The 21,425-nt window shown below is 37.8% G+C and overlaps 1 protein-coding gene across 2 annotated transcripts in view; it reads right to left on the bottom strand.

Annotated features, from left to right (window-relative positions):
- The window catches only part of COL8A1 (collagen type VIII alpha 1 chain), a 148,856-nt gene that overhangs the window by 46,086 nt on the left and 81,345 nt on the right, over positions 1-21,425 (bottom strand). For both annotated transcript variants that reach the window (XM_026491952.4, XM_044381413.3), the window contains exon 2: positions 3,796-3,914. The gene's annotated coding sequence lies outside the window, so the exon portion shown is untranslated. The remainder of the gene's footprint in view (positions 1-3,795; positions 3,915-21,425) is intronic.

The raw sequence follows: 21,425 nt of genomic DNA on the forward strand, positions 1-21,425 counted from the left end.
TTTCCCCTGCATGTGGAAGATATATGAGAATGGCCAAATTGCGACCAAATTGCAACTGCAAATCTGCAGTGCTCTATGTGTGACAGAATCTTTGGAAATTTATCTCAGCCACATCAAGACAGATGCATAAACAAGCCTAGTACTGTGAAAAGTCTGAACCATGGAATCCCCTAGTCCAGCCTTATCCAACAGAAACACTGTGAGCCATTCAGACAATAGAAACAAAGAGAAACATATATGACTTCACATTTTCTAGTAGCCACATTAAAAAAAGTTAAAAGAAACAGGTGAGATTAACTTTAATGTTTTATTTAACTCAAGATGTCCAAAATATTATCATCCTAATGTGCAATTGATATGAGGTATTGAGATATTTTATATTTGTGTTTTCATTCAAAGTCTTAGAAATCCCACGTGTACCTTACACTCACAATACATCTCAACTGCGACAAGCCACATTTGAAGTGCTCAAGCCACGTGGCTCATGGCTGCCATATTGGGCAGTGCTGCTCTAGTCATTTCAGCTTTGGAGGCACCAGAGGGCGGCCCCGTGGTGTAGAGGCAAGAAGACAAAGACCAGCTTGGAATCAGGTGTACCTGTTCTTGGCTCTGACAGTTGGTATTGAAATGGCTGTGAACAGTGATTTAGTGTCTCTGGGTCTCAAGTATCTACTCTCTATAATGGAGGTTGTTAGTAACTGCCGTCCTCCTCTTAGGAGGCTGGGGGGAAGATTAAATAAGATATTGTATGTGTAAGTGCTCTGTTAGATCATAAAGCACCATACATATGTAAGGCATTACTACCCGTTATCATAGATTTACTCTCATGACTTGCCCAAGGCCACATTCCCAGTTGGTAGGAGAATCAAGGATAGACTCTGGGGCTTCTGACTTCCAGCCATCTGCTTCAACTAAAGCTGTTCATACCAAGCTAGCTTTAAAAAAACAAAACAAAACAAAACAAAACCAAAAACCTCCAAACCTTTCTGCTTCAAAAAGAGATAAGGAAGGGAGTGTCAGTAAGAAGTAAATTCCATATTAAATACTTAGGGTCTTCTTGACCACTGTCATCATGTTCTGAAGTTAAAATTACACATATAGGATATTTATATACTTCTATATCAGAATTACAACCATCAAGGATTGGACTTCATTGCTGTCATAGAATATAAAACCCCACGTTTTTCAATGTTTCAAACAACTTCTAAATTGAACTGTGGTTTCCCCACTCTATTTACCTCCAAAATAGAGTACAACCACAAGAAAGCCCTTCTGTAGTGGGCTTGATTAATAAGACAGATATGGATCAATTCAGCAGGTTTTCCATGGATGTTTTTGGTTACAGATGTAGCTCATTAATTCCCATGTGTGAGACACCTCTCTAGTGTCAGTCCAAGAGACACATTAATCTCTCAACAGAAAGTGGGAATAATTCAGTTCAATCCGTATGATTTAAGTGCTTACTGTGTGTAAGGCACATTAGATATTTTAATGAGTGAAAGGAGCTTATTTCCAAGATAATTGTCACTTAAAGATATGTGTTATTTAACTTGAAGAAAATATGGAAATTTCTACCAAAATGTCTATGACATATGATTCAGTAATCTATATTTTCAGAAAGTAAAAGATGATCAGAAGGGTAATTCCAGATTATTCAAAAGTAATTTTAAAAGTGACATTCTTTACTTTTGGAGGGCACACAGAGGATTAATTAATCATGACCTATTTCCATTTTTCTAACTATAAGTCTACCATGGTTTTCATATTTACTTTTTTGTGTTGTGATTTTCTACATTCATTTCAAATGAATTTCTTCATGGAATTCTAAAAACCACACAAAATATCTAGAGCTTTATACTGTGTGAATTAGGCACAAACCAAGTTCATTTTCACTGACAGAAACCCATTCAAAAAGTTCTTTATTCTTTTTTCTGTCAAAATTCCTTCCTAAAAATGACATTCAGCTGGTTATTTTTATTAGAAAACTATCATATACAAGCTTCGGCCTGCCTGAGTTGATGACCTTGTTGAATAAATGTAATTTTTATTTTCATTTGCTGAATCATTGCTGTTGACTATTGAATGAAATCGTTTTTTGAGTAACCTTTACATTGTATTGCTTTTGCACCCTAGTTTAAAAACAAAGCTTAATTTTTTAAAAGTCCAATAAAATGCATTTTTGATATTTCCACTATAACTTTACAAGGAATTCCTCTCCTCTACCCTATAATAATCACCTCCTGCATTTTTATGATTTAGTTTAACATTATTATTGTAATTTTTTACTGGGTGAGCCCATCAATGTCCTTGGCAGCAAGATTTTGTTACAAGAAATCCAGAAGCCGAGCCTGTAGTTGATTGCAACAATTATAAAATTTCTCTGGATTGAGTTCAGAGCCTTACACTGACATTATGAATGTAACAGAGTCACACTTCTTCATCAGCTTTTCCAAAATACACCATTGGTTTGAGTCCTATAAGCTGTTGCTTAAATGGACATCTATTTTTTGTTCAATGGTTTTGCTTTATAAATATTTCATTTGATTAACATCTGGCTTTGATGGAATCCAGCCAAAATAATTAGAGGTACCTGCCGTAAAAGTGTGATACCTTAGGAAAATCATTAACGTATTTGCATTTCTTCAAAACCTGTGAACGAATTCGTTCTAGACAGGATGTGGTCCTGTGGCGTTAGCTGTAGGGCCAGATGCTATGCTTTTCTCTTTGTTCGAGTACACCTTGAGTGAGAATGTAAAAATCTGAGGAATCTTAACTATTCACTCTTCAAATTACTAAATAAAATGAAATAGACTATGAGAAGCCATTGTACTATTGAATATCAGGAAATACTGAGTTGGGTGTCCAAAAGTCACACTTAAAACCAGGCAATGGTAATAAGCACAGGACAGCTGTGGATACTATGAGATAACGTCTGCTCGTCAGAAATGAATGGTGTTTTTTCTTTTTCCAATCAAGTTCAATTAATGATGTACTTTATATTTTAATTGTTTCAATTAAGAAATCAATTAAGGAATAAGAGATATTGGCATGCTGTTGGTTTTTAATTGCAGATATACTCAATATTGTATATGAATAAAACTGTGTTTGTTATATCTTGCTCTGGTTCATAGATCCTAGACTGTCATTAGGATAATTTAGTACATGTCACTTCAGTCCTCCGAAAGGAATCATTTCTTCATTTCAGCTCATAACTTAAAATTATAACGTATCAGCCGGAAAAAAAAACCCAACAAAACCTTGGCCCAATTAAGAGAAATTTGATAATGGTAGAAAAGCACATACAGACATGACTGGGAGATGATAAGATTATTTTAATTTTCCCATTTGCACTGGAATTATTTATTTTACAAATCTCCAGATCTTTTATTACTTAAAACCCTCTGCTGAATCATGAAAAGAAGCTTAAGTTAGCAATTTTCCTCTGCAAAATCTAGCTGCTAGCATCTGGTGAACACTTGGATACCTAGGCAGGTCCTATGGAAATAATTATTTTAAGACTCTATTCAACAGGCCTGGGCTTAAAAATCAGCTAGAATCACACTCTGCACATGTATTTTACCCTGGGGGATTTTAAAACCTGGCATTAGCGATGGTCTCAAGGCTTTTTGCAGCAATGAAAATGGGGATTGGGACATAGGCCCTGCAGGCAGGCCGGATACCCCAGTGTCTGCCAATGGCCGCTGTGCTCCGGGACGGCGACTTCCGTCTGCAGTTGGCTTGAGGACCACCCAGGGCCGGGCCGCTGCGCCACCCGCCATTGCTTCGCACACTTACATTTAGACTTGGCGGGCTGAGGAATCAAGAACCAGTGTCCTTGCTCGTGCCCTCCTGTGGCACGCCCGCAGCTGGTTTCTGTCTCTTCACCAGATGTTGCTTCACTTCCAGAACAGCTTCTGAGGGAGAAAAAAGAGGATACTTTTACTCAATTGGAAGACAACAAGAAGCTTGAGTTATTATCAAAGTATATTGTTTTGGGATCAAAGGAAAAATTATATAATAGGACTGTATAAATACATACTTTGATAAAAAATGCTATTATTTACCAAAATGTAAGTGCGCATTTAGAAGATATTAGAGATAATTGTATAGTGATTAGAAGAGAATAATTTTTTGTGTTTCTACGTATGCAAACCCGCACTTACTTATTTTAATTAGATACACTATATAGAGTTTTTGTCCAGATAAGCAATCTATTGTATATCTTTATTGATTTTCATGGTTATATTATGTGTTAAGTTCTCATTCATTTAATTCCCGTTAATACAGATTTGAGATAATTTAGAAAGGATTTGGCATTTGCTACAGAGGAAGCAAATTTATGAGGAAGTAATGCCTAAGGGAGAAAAGTTAGATTTGCTTAAGAAAAGTAGATTTTTCCAGCAACACATTTCCATCTAATTTGCATACAATAGTATTTGAATTAGAAATTGTTCTTTGTTATTTATCAAGTCAGATCTGATAGAAGTTTAATTTGGCAACACTTTCAGCTTTTCATTTGAGCTCTTGTTATAATTTAATTAGTTAAAAATACTTTATAAATCATCTGTAATTTAGACTTTTTACAAATCATATGGGACTTCTCCACATGAACTCGATTTTCAGAAATTTAACTGTGTTTCGGGTAATAGATACTCCCTAACTTATTTTGGTATATTTTGTAGAGACTTGTTTAGGAAATATTCTCTACATTTATTGCTCAAAAAAGATCTAAATAGGGACAACTTCAGACATTTAGAGAAATAAAAAGATTTGAAAGCCATGATTGGTTGGTTAAGAAGTAAGGCAGAATTGGGTATCCAATTTAGAACTTCTGCAATGTGGTATAAGTGTCATATTCTAGAGTAGTACTAGTCAGTAAAACTTTCTGTGATAATGGAAACGTCATATATTTCACATTCAATCTGTTAGCCACTGACCACATAGGACTATTGAGTTCTTGAAAGGTGGTTAGTATGAGTGAGGAACTGAGTTTTTAGTTTTATTTCATTTTAATAAATTTAAATTTAAATATCTACTTGTGGCTAATAGAGAGTATAAATCTAGAGTTTTTCTGTATTCTGTATTTAACATTAAGTGAAGAAGTCCTTGAATGTCTTCTAGCTGCTGAATGTCTATGAAACACGTGTCCCCAGAACATAAGGCCCGGCTCTGACACGTGTACGCAGGCCTGATGACTGGAGGCACCAACACTCTGAACTTTGGCTCGACTCGCGGATTTTCAGACACAAGTTTAGGTTCTATAGGTGATTTGAGAACACTTTGTCTCTAGAAAGCCATGGGATCTCAAATGATCTCTAATAATAAAGTTCAATGATGGTACATGGACTCAAGGGCTTGACTTCTCCAGTTCGTTCCTGTATAGTGTGACTGGCCGTTAATAAAGGCATATATGAAGGAGACACTGCACGAACAGCTACCTCCATGAAAAAGAAACTTCAGATTCAGACTGGACAGGAGGATCAGGCTGATAAATACTTCTGTGTCTTTGCCCAAATTCCTCCTCAGTAAATATTCACAGAGCACGGCTATGTGCAAGGCACGATGCATAAATGTGGGGGGAAAATAGAGCCCTGTGCCCTCATGGTGGTTAACTGTATTAGACAATAGGAGTTTTTCCAGTGTCTTCTTCCAAAATTCATTTTTTCCTGGATATGGTGAAAATAAAACAGGAGAAAGATACACAGGCTAGCCAGAAATGCTGAGGATCACTATCGTGTGTGTCGTACACCTCATTCCTTTCACGTCTTCCTGCAGTTTTCACAGTTCCTCACCCACATGGATGACAAAACCAGTTTTTGAAATGCAGCTCTGGAAGCAGAGAAAATAAAAGACCCCAACGACATTTTTAGAACAGGAGATGAGTATCACCATTTAGCATTTACTGAGTGTTTATAACATGTGTAAAAGGAGTTCTTTCCTCTCTAGTAGCCAGAAGAATGTTCTTTAAAATAATTACTACTTTTTTGTTGCTGTAACAGAATAACCCTTTTTTTTCTGTGTCAATTAAAACACTGTAAGAGAGAATGCTACCATCACTGCTTAAAAATAAATCAAATTATTCAATATTCAAACATGATTGCAAGACCTGAAAAGAACTACCAGTTATACAGGCCAAAAGTAGCTCATTGTATTTTAGTTCATTTTGGAAGAGTGAGTCAGAAATGTGGCAAAGTACTAAGCATGAACAGTTTAGTTAGACTTCTTCTTCATCTTTTTTTTTTTTTGCCTTCACGCAGCAACCTGCATAATTAAATGTATGGTTCAACCTACATATTTAGATGAATTTTCAAATGTGTTACTGATGGCAATTTAAGGATTAAAAAGATTAAGAATCAAATTAAGTGAATTTAGCTATAGTACATTGTACCTAAAATATCTAAAGACCTTAAAGTCATTTTTCCAAATATATCATTTGATAATGTCCTTGATTTTATAGACAGACACTTTGAAAATAATTTTAAAAAATGAATTAGAAAGCAATGGAAAATATCACAACGAAGAAAGAGATAAAGTTATATAAATACTTAAAAACCAGTTGCATATAAAAACATATTAACATATAACAAAATTAAAAGGTAAAGGGGAGTTTGCTTTATTCTTGCCACAATTTTATACCCCATCGAGGGTTTGAAAACATCGCCATAAATTCTTTGATCTTCCCCTGTGTTCTCTCCCACTGAATCTGGGAGGACTGGGGACTGCTTAGACCAAGAGGGCACAGTGGAGATGTCACTCTGTGACCTGTGAGCTTGGCTCATACAAGGCCACAAAGTTGCTGCCTTGTTTCTAAAATACTGTCTTGTGGAGTCCTGGGCCTCTAAGGAGGACGTGTGATTCCCCTGAGACCTCGGTGGAGGAGTGGCCACACGTTGGTGCTCCTGTTGGCAACGCCGGAGGAACCCGGTCTTCCTTCTACCCTCGCCAGGTCACTAAACACGTGAGTCAAGCCATCTGGGGCTCTTGAGAGCAGCCAATCTGCCAGGTGAGTAAGCCGTTAAGAGCAGAAAAAGCAACCAGCCAAGACCATAAAATTATGAGAGAAAAATAAAATGTTTGTTGTTTTAAGCCCCTACATGTTGATGTGGCTTGCTATGCAGCAAGAGGTAACCGGAGCACAGCCTCTTGTATGTAGGATATGTTTACAATGAAAATTTGAAAATTAAATGTGAGATACAGCCTGGGAAGTTATTTGCAAAAATTGATAAAGACAGTCTTTTTCTTTTTTAAAGGACAATCTTAGTATTCTTTTTATATAAAGAGCTCTTATAAATCACTGAGAAAAAAATAGCAACACCATGTAGGAAAATGGACACTTAAGTGAACATAAAATTCACAAAAGAAAAATGAAAAGGCTAAGAAACATGGAAAAAATGTTCAATCTTATTAGTAAGTAAAGGAAATGTGAATTAAATAATAGAGTTAAAAGTTTGGTTATCAAATTGGCAAAGATAAAAAATTATATTTACTGTTGGTTTGGGTTAAGTGGCAGTTTAAATAGCACAAGTTTTCTGGAAAATAAATTGATATTACATGAGTAGAGTTTTAAGAATATCCTATTATTTGATACCACTAGGAATGTAGGAATTCTGCTGAGAAAGTAATCAGAAATGAAGTAAAATAATATATAAAATGTTTATCACAGTTTATTTATAGGAGCAAAAACATAGAAACAAGCTAAATGCCAATCAGTACCATTAAATAAACCATGTATTTTACGTTACAGAATATTATTTTATTATTTAGAATGAAATTTCAAAGATATTTTGTTAGTTCTGATCTAGGGACACCACATTAGAGTAGAAAAATCCTAGGGCTTTAAGTCATACAGACCAAGCTTTGAATGAATCCTGGATTTGCCATTTACTTTTGCTGGATATTTGGAAATTTTATTTATCTCTCTGAGTTTCAGTTTTCATAAAAGAAAAATGGGGCTAAGTATACCAATGGCGGTAGTGATAATTAAGAGATTACGTATGTAAAATAAGCAAAATAGTTTCTCAATACGTGTTGTTTCTTTTCTTACACTCCAAGGACATCATCTGAGCTCCATATCTAAATTCACATCGCTTCCAAATTCGCTCACATTTCTTCGGCTCTGGGCCCCTCTATATATCCCTTTCCACCATAGTCCAGTCTTTACACCTTAGAGAGATCTCAAAAACAAAAGCAAGCAAACACCATCAATTTTCTTGCTTACCATTCTTCAACGGTTCCAATTGCATTAAAAAGTATCTACTCTTGCCCCACTCTCCACACAGCAGATGGGGTGAACTTTGGAAAAGGAAATCAGATTATGCTATTCTCCTGCTTACTCCCCGACCCCCTTGTACCCGATAGCTCCTCGTAGAGCTTAGAACAGACCTAAACTTCTTTTCTGGCTTCCCTGCCTCATATGATTCCTACTTTGCCTACCTCTCGATTTTACCCCTTCTCTCCCTTGCCCTTTATTCTCCAGCCACACTGACCTTCTCCTTATGGAAAACATTATGCTGGGCCCCACCTTCAGGCCTTTGCTGTCCTCTGTCTGGAATGCTCTTCCCCCAGAACCATGCATAGCTGGGCCTTTCGCCACTTAAATCTCAATGTGAATATTGTTTCCTTAGAGAGGTTTCTCTTCATCATCCAATCTGAAGTCAACCACTCATCTCCATGTATCTCTAATCTAATCCTCTTTAGTTGTACTGTAGCAGTTATATCTTCCTTAATTATACATTTTACTCATTTATAATCTGCCTCAACACCAACAGTTCCTCTCTCCCCACCCCCCCTCGAGAGCAGGGAACTTGTTTGTTTTGTTTACTGTAACATCCCTTGCTATGAGAAGTAGACCTGGCACATGGTAGGTGTTCCACAAATATTTGCTGGAAGCATTGGAAATACTTCTTGTACTTCTGCAACATAGCTTAGCAGTGCAAAAGAAACAGCATTTGACATAATTAAAAAAAAAACAGAAATTTTAAATTATATGGGCACTTTTTAAAGGTTATAGTTCTGATTAAAGTTAAGTACATTGCTTCAATTTTGAAAAAAAGAAAAAAAACCACAAACAAAATCATAACAGCATAAAATTATTTCAGGAGTGTGATGAGAGCTCCCTTGTCAAATCGGATACTTTTAAAACCCTACCGCCACTCAACAGGCTCCTTGCTTTGAAATGAAGAATACACCCTCCCACCAATATTTTTACTGCTGCAGAGCATGTGATTTATTTACTGGCTGGGGAACAAGTCTTAGTAAAAGATCTCCTTTCAGCACTGAAAGTGTTGAAAACAGGGTTTCTGTTTTGAGGCTGGTTTAATATAAGCCTCTAGAATGCGGAGATGTCCTAAGTACCCCATTGGGTGGATGGCAGTTAAAAGTGTTCCTCTTGTCACTCACTCTGGGGACTGCAGACCCTCCGTGGTTGGGCCTCCATGTCCGGGGATGATCCCAAGATCCTACAGTACTGAGATCCATTTCCATAAAATCCATGGGAAAAATCTGTATTGCTATTTATAGATACGCCATACCATTTCAGAAATTATATAACATTCAGACACTCAGGCGCAAGTTTGGAAAAGTATTTCAACATAGTCTGTCCTCACCAGTTTTGAATTTCCTCCACAAAGCAGGCTGGCCACATTCTTATGATTCTTGAAGAGAAAGGAAATACATGTTTATTAAACATGTCTTTTGGGCCAGTCCTGCTAATTGTGTTATCTGTACGGTTTCATTTAATCCTTATAACAGTGCAACAAATGAGTAAAGTCAATGAGAAGACAGATCCTCTTCTTTCACACAATGTGGAAGGTCAGTGAATCAGGAATCAGCAAATGAAGGAACGGCCTATTCTTATCCCACTGACATTATCCCAGGGTTTAGTTCCAAGTTTCTCAACACTGTGTTTTATTTTACAGATTCAGGCAGTTGTGTTGAGCATGGAAAATGTTCATTGATTAATAATGCTATTAAATTGGGCATCTGAGTTACTTAAAACTGTGCATCTGAATTACTTAAAAATGCCAGGAATTAGAAAAAGACAATTGGGTGAGGCAATCTGAGGTTTCTGGAAGCTATTTTTTCTCTCTTTTTTTTAAATTTCAAGTCAATTTAATTAACATATAGTGTATTATTAGTTTCAGAGGTAGAGTTTAGTGATTCATCAGTTGCATATAACAGCCAGTGCTCATTCCATCAAATGCCCTTCTTAACGCCCATCACCCAGTTACCCCAATCCCCCATGCTTCTCCCTTCCAGCACCCTCAGTTTTTTTCCTATAGTTAAGAGTCTCCTATGGTTTGTCTCCCTTTCTGGTTTCATCTGGAAACTACTTTTATCTTCTCATAGAGTAGTGTATCTGATTTGGTTTCATTAATAATGTTTGGGGAACTGGAGGGAGGGGTATAAAGGCCCATTTCCTTTTCTCCCCTGCATCCAAAGGAACAACTTCATCCTTCAGCTGATTTTTACAAAAACTTAAGGTTGCACTGCCTAAGATAAAAACTAGGAATGAGAATTCTATTTTTACTAAAATAGAATCAATTATGAATTATCAACAAAGTCCTGACAAATTGGAAAGGAGAAAAAACCATCTCCTGAGATTGTACTAAGCCACTTTTTAAGGTCTGGGTTGCGAGATCACTGGCCTTCTTTTAAGTACATTATGGTTAGAGAGACATTGAGTTTTCCTTTATAAGATCCACGTCATGATCACACAGTTCAAAGAAGCCAAGTCTAAATGATCTGGTAGACGAAAGGATGGAAAAGATCTAAATAGCTAAAGAGTATCTGAAATCTTTGGGGTCTATTAGTTTGGAATCAGAAAAGTAGAAGTGAGAAATTAATTAACACTTCAATATATGAATAAGTTTGAGAAATAGTGACTAGTTCAGAGAACTGGAGGGCTGCAGCTTCATGGGTTGAAATCTAGAATTAGGCCCTCATCATACAATTTAAGAAGTGATATTCGAGAGAAAATGGTCTATGATATTTTCATTCTAGGTGCATCTTTCTAACACTTTTGCAATAGATAGAAATATATGAAATGCTTCCCAGAAGTTCCTCATCCATGCCAAGAGATTATAGCTCTTTTCAAATGAAGCCATTGGCTGCATCTTCAGACAGGATAAATCATGGTGATTCAAGGTGTGGTCATGTATGAAGTACATATAGGAGCTCTCCTAGCTTGAAGTCTCCTTTTGGTTATCCAGCTATTTGGCACTGTAGGGCGCTGCAGAAATTGAACCAAAAGATACAAAGTAAGTGGATTCCTTTGTTTGGGCTATGTGATGACATCCTTGGATTCAATCATCTTGTCATTTGCATTATTGTCCATTCATATGTTTATTTATGCAATTGACTAATTGATAAATTAAACATCATGCCTCATCAAATTGACCTGTGAAGCAATTTGTTTTGGGTAAGTTTAAAAAAAATACCTTGGGTAAATAAAATTTGACTTTATCTTACCTCTAGTTAAAAGTTGATTTATTTTTTTTTTTTTTAAAGATTTTATTTATTTGAGAGAGAGAGAGTATGAGCAGGGAAGGGGCAGCGAGGGAGAGGGCGAAGCAGACTTCCTGCCAACCTGGGAGCCTGACATGAGGCTGGATCCCAGGACTCTGAGATCAGGATCTTAGCCAAAAGTAGACGCTTAACCGACTAAGCCACCCAGGTGTCCCAAAATTTGATTTATTCTTTTTTTTTAAGATTTTATTTATTTATTTGAGAGAGAGAGAGAGTAAGAGAGAGAGCACAAGTGGGAGGAGGGGCAGAGGGAGAGGGAGAAGCAGACTCCCTGCTGAGCAGGGAGCCCGATGTGGGGCTTTCTCCCAGGTCCCTGGAATCATGACCTAAGCTGAAGGCAGACGTATGTATAGCCGACTGAGCCACCCAGACACCCCAAAAGTTGATTTATTCTTGTGTAAGACTAATTGATGATACTGATTAGGTAACAGCCAACTAATTAAAATCATGCCCTAAAATAATCACTTCATGTACCTTTGAAATAAGTCTGTCTTTCTAGTCACTTGTCTTGTAGAATAACTATGATCCAAACTATGGTAGGAGGAAGCAGGAAGGAAAAGTAGATGCTGTGTGTGTCTGGGATATGATTGAGGTTCTGAAACACTCCAGAACCTTCATAGGAAAAATAGGATGAGAACCAGATTCTCTCCAGACATCAGGATGTGGCTGAGCTCCATTTTTAGTGGAAAGATATTTACTTCCATGTTCTAGATGATAGGTTATTTTTGCACTTGACTGTGATGGGTCCCCTAACCCTATAACAATCAAACTATATTGCTCATAATCTAAGGTCAAATTTGGTTTCCAAGGGGGAACCTCTTTAAAAAAATTACTCTGAAGGAAGCCATCACTCAGTAATAATACTAGCAGCTATTACCTACTGAGGATGTCTTATGTGGCAGGCTCTGTGCTAAGTATATTTTACAGATATATTACATCACTTAATCCTTACCATGTTCCTACTATAAAGCAATCTTTTTATATTTAAGATTGTTTAAATGTTAAATTAACTCACACATACACACATTTTGAAGATAGAGTATATTTTGTTCCCTTCTCCCTCCCCAGCCCACAGCAAGTGTGCCTAAAAATAATTGGTGCCTAGAAAATATTTGTTGAATTAAATGAAATGTCATTTCCTGTGCTTCCCCTGAGGGAAGGGTTTTCATCAATCATTTTGCCCTTTGATGTAACTTTGAGACTCTTAGGAATGAATAGGCACTGGAAATTTTTAACCCAACTAAGAATCGTGGATAGTGTGGTCTCTGTCCTCTCGGGTCGGTGAGGAAGACTGGTGTAAAGTAAGGCTGGAGGGGGGTTGTACAAGGATTGGTAGGAAGGAGGAATTATTAACGATGGTGAAAATGACTGTTGTTCTTTCTGGGCTGTAAACAAAGAAATAAGAAGGCCAAGATACTATATGAACTTGATAGTCTTCCGTGGAGTGTCAGATAGAGTAACTTCCTGTGGCAGTGGGCACTGACAGATGATACCTGAGCTGAACCCCAGCAAGACTGGGATTATGCACCAAGGGAAAGGAGCACCATGATGGAGGGCAAGCTTCCATATAAACACAGTCTTGTTTCTGTGCGTTTCAGGTCCCGACTTAATAGATTGTCCACTTGTTGATTGGACCTTTGTCCACACTGCTCAGTGTGGTCCCTGAGACCCATTATGATGTTAGTGTACTGCATATGGGAGGACCGTGAGATGACCCAGACTCTTTGAACTGAGTCCTCTCTCTCCAACTTCGATTATTTCATGACGTTTTAAATTTTACCATTATTTTTTGGAGCATCTGGTCCTGCCAGGAACCATCATCGTCAAGCACAGTCACACGGGGTCCACCCGTGTGTGCGCGCGCAGCGTTGTGCAAAGCAAATTAAACAGACTTCATTCCTTGCCTCCAGGAGCTCACAATAAAAACCAGACAATAGATGTGGTTGACACAATGGGGCAAACAGACGCACAGCTGTATAAACAGACAAGTACAACAAATGAGAGAATTTTAGTATGAACTGTGACTGCAAGTGCTGTTTGTGCGCTGGAAATAAGGGGAAATTCTGCAAGTTGCAGAGAACTTGCTGGAGCCTTTGTGAGGGTAAGGAGGAGAGGGTGACAGTAGTGGTGAAATCATTTGCTCATCTGTTTCTTTCAATTAGGAGGGAAGGAAGTTTTCTTCTGGAGTGTGGGGAGAGGTTTTTTTCCTTCAAAAGTGTTTACTCCAGGGGCACATATATTGCTACTTAGGCTAGTTTCTTCTAAGAGATTTGGTTGTAACCAGACTAAAGAAGAAAAATAAAAATGTATTAAGCAGGCATAGACTGCCAGAGAGATTTCATAAACCTTTTTTCCACTGAAAACCAGATTAAAAAGAAAATAAAAGCCAGAATATATTATTATTGTACATTCCACTTATAACCAACTAGCATAGGCCAATTGATTTTTCCAAGGAAATGATTACTTTGGGTGAGTTTTTTGTTTTTTAAGGAACAACATTTCTTGCCATTGTCTAGCATTTACTGTCTCTGACATCGTAAACATTGTCAGGAGTTAATCTGGATTTACAGAATCCAGCTGAAAGCGAATTCCAGGCAGGTTTCTACCTCAACCACCCTGGGCTGATAGGTATCTCTCTTTTCTTAAATATATCCAGATAGGGAATTTGAAAACCTCCCCAGGAATCTTTTCCAGGGTTCATAAAATCTTCATTGCCAATAAGATCTTTCCATCTAACTTAAATTCCTTTGGTTGTAATTTAAATTCATTTCCTCTTCTTCTTTCCTCCTTAGGGAGGAGAGTACTACCCCCAGTAGCCATTCCTCTAAACACAGCTGTTGAATACACACCTCAGGCTTCCTTCCTGGACATAAAGGAGTTACATTTCAGATGTCCTCTATTTATGTCCTTTTTTTACATTGGCTTCTGTTTTCTCAAGGTAAGATAAATTGCCACGATCCCTTAACATTGTGAATTTCCATAGTTGATTTCCTGAGGTTCATTCTACAAATATTAACATGTGAAGTTGTCCCATTTCTGTAGTTCCAATCAGATCTTATGTATTAGGTCATGAAAACCTAAAAGAACATTGGAATTTATATTGTATGCTTTCTTGGAAAGGAAGGAGATGATAGTCTCAATCTATTCATGGCCACTTCCTAGCCCTTAGCACCTCAGGCAAGCAATTTACCTTTAGATATCATAATGCAGGGAATGCCTTGCTTTTCACAACTATAAAATGAGATGAACAAAATAATTTTAAAGTCTTAATCACCTTAATGTTAAAAACGTCTATAATTATGTTATAAGCAGTTCTCTGGCCAAAAAAAAAAGAGAGCTATTCCCCCTTAACTACCATTATTTTTATTCACAGTGACCAATGTGCATCATCCTGTTACTGATTTCTCAAGCAAGAACCTCTAATTTCTATTCAAAAATTTTTTATTAAGGTATTACTTACATATGTCAATACAAGTCCTCTTGGGTATCTACTCCTGCTTATATGATACACTAATGTCAAAGGATACAAGTTTTTGCCTGTGATTAATCATTTTTCAGTTTATTACCTAAATGTTTTTGCAAGGCCACTGATATTATATATGGGTATTTTTATTAAATAGCTTTCAGTACACTGGAAAGGAGTCTGTAATTCTCCATCTTTATCCACATGGATATATTCTCCCATCTTTTATGCCCTGCGAACTTTTAAAGCACATACAAACAAAATGAGCATTTTGAGAATACGATGACACATAAAGTTCCCTTTAAAAGATAATTCCTTTATTTCAAACACTTAAAGAGTATGGATTTTTTGTTTAAATCATATTATTGAAAGAATTCTCAAAAGTAGGACATAGAAAAAATTCCAGGGCAGAAATATTTTGGGGGCGGATCTCTTTCTCCAGTGATTATATACTGAGTGATCAATTTTCACTTCATTTCCTTTTAAACTTTTGCTGAACTTTGAATTAAGCATCCGAAGGGACATCAGGGTTAGCCGTATCACCTCCTTCAGTTAAAAAACCCCAGTGTCTGCTGAAATGTTCTCAGGGATTTTATACTAAAGGTGGCTATTTTCTTCTGTTCTTATGCCTTTTCATGCATCAGCCTGGCCTTCCCTTGCCACCTCTCTGGTCGACACACCTTACTTTTCTGTCTTTTCTATGTGACTTGAAAAATGTTCTTCATCAAACCTAATGGCTAATTAAACAGGGGAAGTCTGAATTTTATCATATTCCAGATATCAAATGGGATGAATGAAATTGTACGAATTTGAGCCAAACTTTCTATTATAAGATTGCTAGCCATTTATTGCCTACCTCAAAAAACACATCTACCTGAGTTTTAAGCCACTGCCTTCCCCGCCCTCTGGGCCTCACTGAGCTCCTCTGCTCAGGCCTCTCTCAGCCCTGACCCCCTAGGCTGTGGTGGTGGCTTTTGTAGGAACGGAGCACAAAGCAAGTGCCCTGGACTCACTGGCTGGCTGACTGGTCTGCTTAGCAATCAGCTGACACCTCTAATGGTTCTTCTCATGTTTTGTCCTGTCTTGCACCACATAGCTGAGGATACTTGTCCCTGAGTGACATTTGTACTTTCGACCAGTAGAACCAGTAGGCGTGCCTCCTGGCTTGGTGTTGGTGTTGGTGGTGAGCAAGGGGAATGGCACGCTTGAGCTCCCCTATCTTCAGTTCTACTCCCTAAATTCTGAATGGTTTAGAGAATGCTCTCCACCACTCCTTTCATCTTGTCATTCCTTTCTTTACCTCCAGTTCCCCACCCTCGCCCCTCCTGTGTCTCCCACCCCTCATTCCTCTCACCACCCTGAAATCAAAGCAAAATAGTGAGGGGGAAGTGGGGCTCAGAGAATCATCAGGAGGGTCTTTCCCCTTATTTTTTTTGGTTCTTTAAATGTTCTCACTATCCTTTTTTTTTTTTTTAAGATTTTATTTATTTATTTGAGAGAGAGCAGGCACTCAAGAGAGCACAAGCAGGGGAGGGGCAGAGGGAGAGGGAGAAGCAGGCTCCTGGCTCAGCAGGGACCCAGGGATCATGACCTGAGGGGAAGGCAGACACTTAACTGCTTAACCGACTGAGCCACCCAGGTGGTCTTCCTCACCGTGCTTCTAAGGTCATGTCTTAAATGATATTTCCACCCCCCTCCTCAGTTTTTAATTCCGGAAACAAAACTTGCCTTTTCTTAGCCCATAGTTCAGTACTAGATTCCAGTTTTGAACATGTGTCCTATTCTTTAATTTTCCTGAGACACTAACCAGCAAGCAGCTCATTCTTCAATGATAAACCAATTCACATATGGTGTGGGGTGATGGAAAACATTGTTTTAATCTAGGCTATCTCAGATATTTACGCCAATTTATATGATTCATTTACATGAAAGGCTGCTTTTGGGTGAATATAATTCCCTTGAAATCTCCTGCTGAAGATCTATACATCATTATTTCTATGTAACATTGTCACCTTGAATTCTGATAAAGAGAAATTCAGGTTGGCTGGAGGACTACTTAAGAAGTCCTCTAGAGTAATGCAGTATTCAGCACATTAATACCTGGCATCAAGAACATGTTAAATAAAAGGTATATAGGATTCTGGAGCTTTTTTATTCCACATCTTGACAGTCACCTTCTTCCCTGAAAATTCTCCACTGTCATTTAATACTACAAGATAATATAAAACACACTCATTCTGAGGCTGGGTCAACCACAAACAATTAAGTCACTGCCTGTGCTGTAAACTTAGCACAGAGAGATCAACTGACTGAATCATAAAGGGTATTAGCGACAAGCTCTATGACACAACCAATAGATCCAATTGGATCTACTCTTGATAGGAACTGCCAACATTTTAAGAGTTGAGATAGTTTTGGTCTTAAGACCTCTGTCACAATGATGGCAAAAAATAGGCCTGGGTCTGAAAACCGTAAATGATTATAATTCTAGCAATGTGGACTCACAAATGTGCAAATATGCAAATGAATGCCAAAGTGAATCTAGCTCAGAGCAGCTGTTAGAACTCTGAGAACTCAGAGAGAGGGAGAAAGTCACCAGTGACAATTCTAAAGCCCCCTGAAGCGGTCCCATGGCCATCGGAACAAGTCCACATCCCTGGTACTATGCTCAGTGCCCTGCTGCCCTCTGCAGCGTCCTTCCTCCTCTCTCCCCTCTCACTGCATCTCTACTGAGTTACATACAGTTAAAGAAAGTGACCCACTCACTCTCTCACCTTCTGGACTGACCCAGGCTGTTGCAGCAGCTTCCCCCACACCTGCAATTTTGCTTTCCTGGATTTCAATTACCCAAGGTCAACTGCAGCACAGAAGCAAATGATCCTCCTGACGTGGGTGGCCAGAAGGTCAACAGTAGCCTAACGGTACATTACAACACTTGCGTCATTCACCACACTTCATCTTGTCATGTAGGCGTTTGGTCATCTCCATCATCACAAGAAGAAGGGTGAGTGAGGATAGTACAGCAAGATATTTTGAGAGAGACCACATTCATGTAACTTTTATTACAATGTATTCTTATAATTGCTCTATGTTAGTATTAGTTATTATTGTTAATCTCTCACTGTGCCAAATTTATAAATTAAACTTTATCATAGGTATGTATGTATGGGAAAAAGCATGGTATACAGAGGGTTCAATGCTATCCACCATTTCAGGCATCCACTGAGGGTCTTGGAACATATCCCTCTTGGATAAGGGGGGGCTGCTGCACTTCTAATTTAACAGACTAATTCTTCTTACTCACCTTTTACATGTCTGTATGGATGTCATTTCCTTCAGAAAACCTTGTTTGCCCCCTTGAGTTTAAATTAGGTATTCCTTATACCTCCACCCAAATGTCCTGTATTACCTTATCAGAGTGCTCACCCTATATAAGAATTGTCTGTTGACTTCTCTGTCTGCCTTTCATGTCCCCCACCTTTCTCTGCACCAGACCTGAAGGTTAGGCCTCTGTCTTGCTCAGTATTGTATTCTGAGAGGCTACCATATTATAAGGCTTTCGTGAGCAGTAAATGAAACCACTCATCCATTTAATGACTATTAGCCCAGTGCCTACTGTGGGCTAGGTTCTCCTGTTGGTGTTGGAATGTATCAATGAAAGCACTCATAAACTTTTACAAATTTTATATCTGATAAATAAATAAATAAATAAATAAATATATATAAATTGCTCAGCACAGTGTCTGACATTGTATTTAATACTAATAATGATAAATAAAATTTACTGAGTGCTTACTATGTGCTACACACTTATTTAAGTGTTTTTTCATGCATTACCTAATTTTAATCCTTACAACAAATCTCTGAATTAGTACTATTATTATTCCTACTTAATAGGTGAGGAATGTAAAGTACAGAAATGTTAAAAAAAAAGGGGGGGGGTGTCTGGGTGGTGCAGTCGTTAAGCGTCTGCCTTCCGCTCAGGGCGTGATCCCAGCGTTGTGGGATCGAGCCCCACGTCAGGCTCCTCCGCTGGGAGCCTGCTTCTTCCTTTTCCACTCCCCCTGCTTGTGTTCCCTCTCTCGCTGCCTGTCTCTGTCAAATAAATAAATAAAATCTAAAAAAACCCAAAACAACAAAAAAAGAAATGTTAAGTAACTTGCCCACACAGTTACCAAGTCACAGACCCAGAATTCAAACTAAGACTGTTTGACTCTTGCACTTTGGCTCTTAACTTTTAATTATATTTATTTAGTACTTGATATTCTATTATTACTATCATTATTATTATCATGAGGCACTCAGTAAATACATACTAAATAAAAAGAAGCTGGGATAGGAAACCTTTTCCTGAGATGGGTCTGATGCTCCTTCATGCTTGCATAATGAAGCGGTGGCTTTCCAGTGTGAATGAGTATGCTTTGTTTGTTTGTTTGTTTGCTTTTACTAATTTTGGCTCATAGAGATCCATTTTATTCATCTTCCAACACATGGATTCAATAAAGTTTTTCTTACCCCACAAAAAAAGGTGTGAAGGGCAAGACTTATTGCCAGAAATTGATGATGCAGAAGTGGACCCCTCCTTTAGAAACAACTATCAGTCTCTTTTGCAGTCTCAAGTGGATTTTCTCTACATTTCAAAAAAAAGACTGTAGGATGGGATTACAAGTAGCCTTTCTGCTGTCCTTCCCTACCCTCCCTAATTGATTGTAATTACTTCAAAACGTCAATCAAATTTAGCTGTTTTAAGTTTATCGAGAATGGTTACTGAAACAAGAAAATGTTTGTTCTTCTCTCTGCCCCTTTGCCCAATCAACTGAATATTAATTGAGTACTACTATGAGCATTCATCTCAGCATTCTGCTCCACTGCAATTAGATAAGCCTAAGCCATGGTACTTGTCTTGGCGGGGGGCTGCCAGTCTAATGGGGAAGATAAGATGTACACAAGAAACAATGGGGGAGGATGTCCTACACAGTAGATAACTGTGTTCTCAGTTGTGTGGACTCATCTTGGAGACTGTAGGAGTCAGAAGAGAGGAAGATTATGAAAGCCAGAGAAATGAAATATATTGGGGAGGAGGTGGGAAACTGGGTTTTGCGGAATGAATAGGAGTTGTATAAACAGAGAAGAAAAGGGAGGTCATTATGCATACAGGGAAAGATTTGGCGATGGAATAAATATTTGTCGGAACATTAAGACAATGGTCTGGCTAGAAGAGCAGAATATTCTGGAGGTTGATGAACAACATGTGTCCATGTTGTGAAGGGTATCCTCGAATAACAAGCAGAGGAATAATAAAATATTTAGAGCTAGATGAGCCCTTGGAGAGTATCTGAATTGGGTAATTCCACTGATACAAATGATCTAGCCTCAAATTTATCACTGATTTGTAATACCGGGCAAGTCAAACTCTCTGAAAGATTATCATTCGGTTAAAAAAGTAGGAGAGGTTTCCAGTTATAAACCTAACTGGGACTTGGTCTTCTGATATTAGCTCACCACTAAGTTGCACGATCTTGTGAAAGTTGCTTATCTTTGTGGGGCTTCAGTTTCTACATCCGTAGCTAATAGGTATTGAACCATTTGATTCCTACTGACATTCTGAACTGTAAGATTCATGACTTCGTGATTCCTTTTGCATTTTTGCACTTATATGATCTTTCATGATGGATGAACTGGGATAGATTTTCGGACTAAACTCATTTAATAGTTAGAGTGTCTCTTAAACCGATTGTTCTAAGTAGCATATTGGATGTGTTATGACTTTGTGCGGCCATGAAAAGTAAAGTCATAATATCAGAGATTTTAAGGCTAAAATAAGCCTTGCCAGACATAGGCTGAAATGGAAAATCATATTCAGTCAGCTCCTACCTTTACATAAATGGAGCGATGTAGTGATAATCGATAATATATGCTATTTACTGAATGCTTATTTTGTGCTAGGAATTTTACACGTGATATATATAATTTATATAATAACTGTTCATGTAAATATTGTCTTTTATTTATTACGCAAAACAGAGGTTTGATGATCTTCCCAAAGTTACTTAACTCATTGGTAGCGATTTGTTCTCACATAAACCTCTGCATTTTTCTTTCTGCTCAGTGAAGTTAGATTAAGGGGCATACATTACTAAAAACTATGTTTTTACATACTACAAATTTGAAGTATATAGGAAAGATGAAAGAATTAGGCCCCTTAGAAATAATTAGGAGTTTGAATTCCCTTTATATTTAGGCCAGAGAGTCAAATACCATGGCTGGAATTTAAAAGTGACTGAATAATCTTATGACTAATAATAGCATTTGTGGTCATGAGGATTGAGACAAAAAAGGAGCAAACAGTAAGCCTTAAGGTCAAACATTCAGCACCAAGGGGTTAGCAAAATACTCTTTTTCCTAAGTTCAAACGTCATGCAAAGCAATGCTGAGG

This window comes from Ursus arctos, unplaced genomic scaffold, assembly GCF_023065955.2.
Source record: "Ursus arctos isolate Adak ecotype North America unplaced genomic scaffold, UrsArc2.0 scaffold_4, whole genome shotgun sequence".
In the NCBI taxonomy this organism is placed as follows: domain Eukaryota; kingdom Metazoa; phylum Chordata; class Mammalia; order Carnivora; family Ursidae; genus Ursus; species Ursus arctos.